This window comes from Crocodylus porosus, unplaced genomic scaffold (genome assembly GCF_001723895.1).
Source record: "Crocodylus porosus isolate Cpor-Errol unplaced genomic scaffold, CroPor_comp1, whole genome shotgun sequence".
Taxonomy (NCBI): Eukaryota; Metazoa; Chordata; order Crocodylia; family Crocodylidae; genus Crocodylus; species Crocodylus porosus.
Genome location: NW_017728909.1, coordinates 31,038,939 through 31,042,619, shown reverse-complemented (window position 1 = coordinate 31,042,619; position 3,681 = coordinate 31,038,939).

The window sequence follows — 3,681 nt, the reverse complement described above, 5'->3', positions numbered from 1 at the left end:
CTCCCCACCCACACTCCCCGACCCTCCCCCTCAGACCTCCCAGAGGGAACCCCCAGCTACCAGGGCTATGGGGCCAGGGCCCCAGGTCGGCAGCTCCCTTCCCTCCCACCCCACAGCAGCACTCAAGCCTCAGCTGCTGCCTGTAAGAAGTGGAGGGTGCTGCAGCAAAGTGGAGCACAGACCCTGGCTCCCCCTCCCCCATGAGTGGCACAGCCAGAGCAGACCCCATGGAGGGGTGGGAGTTGGGGTAGGGGTGGGCTCTCCCTGCTGCCCTCCCTCCAGGGCCTGCACAGCTCAGTGTGTGGGACCTGGCGAGGCAGGACAGAGTGAGGCCAGGTGGGGAAGCTCACTGCCGCCGCTGGAAGCTCTGTGCCACCATGACAAAGTGCCCCCTGCCTGCCCAGCAGCAGCAAGGGGCACAACTCTGCACCACCATCCTCGCTGCTTCGCCAGGGCAGCACTGGGCTTGTGCTTCCCTGACCAGCTCTGTTCTGCCCTCCCGCACCAAGCTCACTGTGGGGCACTGGGCAGAGGCACAGAGCCAAATCCCTATATGCAAGACCAGGTGGAGGCTGTGCAGGATCTGGGGTCCCATTCCCAGCCTGAGGGACCAGACAGGGGTGCATTCCCAGGACCCAATCACAGCATGTGGCCAAGCAGTGGCAGCATAGTCTGGATACAGGTGTGCAGGCTCGATCCTGGGGCATGGGGTCTAATCCAGCCTGTGGACCCATGGGGCCAAAAGGCTGAGCACCACCTGACTAGAATATGCAACCATAATTGGGATGAGCATTTCTAGAGTCAGACACTTACTAAACATGGTCAGCATTCAACCCAGGCACATAGTCTCTTACAGCACACTAGCTAAGTGCCCTGCCATTCCATTTAGCTAACCTCTCCAGAATGCATTTCCTACTCATTTTTTTAATAGTTTTATTTATCAAGAAAAATTGCATAATTATCTTTGATATTTGGCATGTACATTATTGACAAAGTCTCTCATAATTTCTTTTCCAGATGTAACATAACCATAAACATAGTCTAGGAAAGTAACCATAATTAGCATCTTATGAAGAATAAACAAATTTCCTAATTGTTTGCTTAAAGTGCAACATCCTAACCGCTTAGCCAATGCATAGCAGAAACAGATAAGGTGCAATATAGATGTCCTGCAAATATTGCAGCATTTTAATTTGAATGTCATTTTTTTTCAACAGTTCTTAGCATTTTTATATAAATGAAATTTCAGTATACCTGTTTTGGAAAATGTTCTTTGGAATATTTTTTTAAAATCAGAAAATACTTTTTTATTATGCCAAGTTCCCAGCAAAATCACATACGTTTTAACAAAAATTCCCACAGAAAACTCCATTTCAATGAATTTTTACGTAAGACAACATCAAAATTTAGTTTTGAAATTTCGATATTTAGTTTCGGAAATTTGTTTATTGTATGACCATATGAACTGTCATTTACTGGGTCAGACCATAGGTAACCATCTTGCCCAGAATCCTGTGTCACACAGGGACAGCATGGATACTGAAAGGGAGAGTGAACAGAGGATATAACTAGGGTGTTCCTCTCCTACTTGCAGCCTCCAGCATTCAACATATACTTTTCATTATTGTATTGATATTGATTATACATTACAGGGCATGTTAGCAGTCAAACTGCAAGCTACTGACACTATATGACATGCATTGAAATATTTCATTTTTATTTTTTATTGTTAAAATAAATTGATCTGAAGTATCAAACTATTTTATTCCAATATGGAAAGGAGACACTGCTCTAGAAAAGAAGATGAAGTGTTTCAATCAGTAATAAGTAGCAGCTACCCTTAATGTTTTTTAAAATGAAATAAAAATTATAGACTATTTTAAGTATGTTTTGATATACACAACCACTACTGCTATATCATGAAGTTATGTGAAAATAAAAATGGAATAAGTTTAATATGAATTTTTAAATTCAATACGGCATTTTACATTCAACATGAAATTTTAAATTAAACAAAAATGTTATGAAAATATTTTTGGACTCCCTTTCATGGTAAATTTCTAAAAACCTTCTACTGTTCTGATTCAAAAGAGGAAAGCACATTTCAGACAGTCAAAATTACCCATGAAAATGACATTTAAATTTCTAATGAGCTCTAGATCACAACATCTTGTAGTATGAGTCAGTCCACTCAGAGAAACAAGTGACCAAACATTGGCAAAGTGTGTTCTTCTTCATGTTTGCTAATAGTCTGGACAGACATAACACTGGAACCATTCCAAGAATATCACTGATTGGGAACCCTAGAGCACAGGGTTTTAAGCAAGGAAGTAAAATTGGCAGAGTGGCTTCAAGGCAGGGGTTAAAAAGCTGCTGTGATCTTGGGAAGCCCCCAGAGCATGCAGCCTCCCTGATAACGATAAGCAGAGAGACACACAACCATCCCAGCACCTGGCACAAGCAGATCCAGAGGGGATACAGTGGTCACACCTTGACCTGAGACCACACAATGGGAGCAGCAGTCCCCAAAGCAGGTAAGAATCTCCCCTTCTCTTCCCCTCCATCATCAGCACACATCCTTTCCCTTCCTATTCTCTCCTCCCCCACCCTCTGCTCCCACTTTACCCTCTATCCCCCACTAAAGGGGTGGGGGGGTCTGGAGCTGCTCCTGCACCTTTCCAGTTGGGCTTAGCCAGAAACAGCAGTGGTAGGTGGGCTCCGCCTCTCTGCGCTTGCTCCCAGGCTGGCAGGAAACACCCAGGGGAACCTGACAGAGAGAAGGAACCTGCCCATTGTTGTCACTGCTGCTGTTGTTCTTGGCTAGGGCAGGCCAGCAGTGACTGTGGAGTGCCCACTCCAGCTCCCTTGCCCCCAGATCAGCCAGAAACAGTAGCAGTGGTAGACAGGAAGAGGAGGAATGGGAGGGGAGGAAACTTACTGCTCAGGATGGAGGGAAAGGGAGTGGGTGCAGAGAGTGGGGTGGGATGCTTACTTGATTTGGGGACTTAAAACCAGTCTCTGCTTCTGCTCTGCTCCGGTGGGAAGGGACACTGAAAGCAGGAGTTTGCACCACAGAGTCCTGGCTGCATTCGAGAGCAGCTCCTTGTCTTGCATATGCTTAGCGGGTAGGATGAGGAGCAGTCTGGGATGCCTGCAGGCCTGACCAGTTACTAGGAAGGGAATGTTCTATATCCCCACATAATGTTAACCCAATTCATGGAGGTTCAGCTGAAAACAGTACCTGATTTTCCTGGTGTGCTTTTAAAATGTTCAAGGAAGTTAAAAGATAGTACTAAGTGGCATGTACATCTAGAGGCTTATGGCCTAGAGCAGTGGTTTTCAACTTTTTTTAATTTTTCAACCCCTAAAAAATTTTGAATGGAGGTGTGAACAGATCCTTTTGACTTAGTTTCATAGTTCATAGTTGGTAGGGTCGGAAGGGACCTGAGCAGATCATCAAGTCCGACCCCCTGCCATGGCAGCAAAGAGTACTGGGGTGAAACGACCCCAGCAAGGTGCTTGTCTAGCCTTGTCTTAAAGACCCCCAGGGTAGGAGCCTGCACCACTTCGCTTGGAAGTTGGTTCCAGATCCTAGCTGCCCTGACAGTGAAGTAGCGCCTCCTGCTGTCTAATCTGAATTTGCCCTCTGCCAGCTTGCGACCGTTATTTCTAGTCACTCCT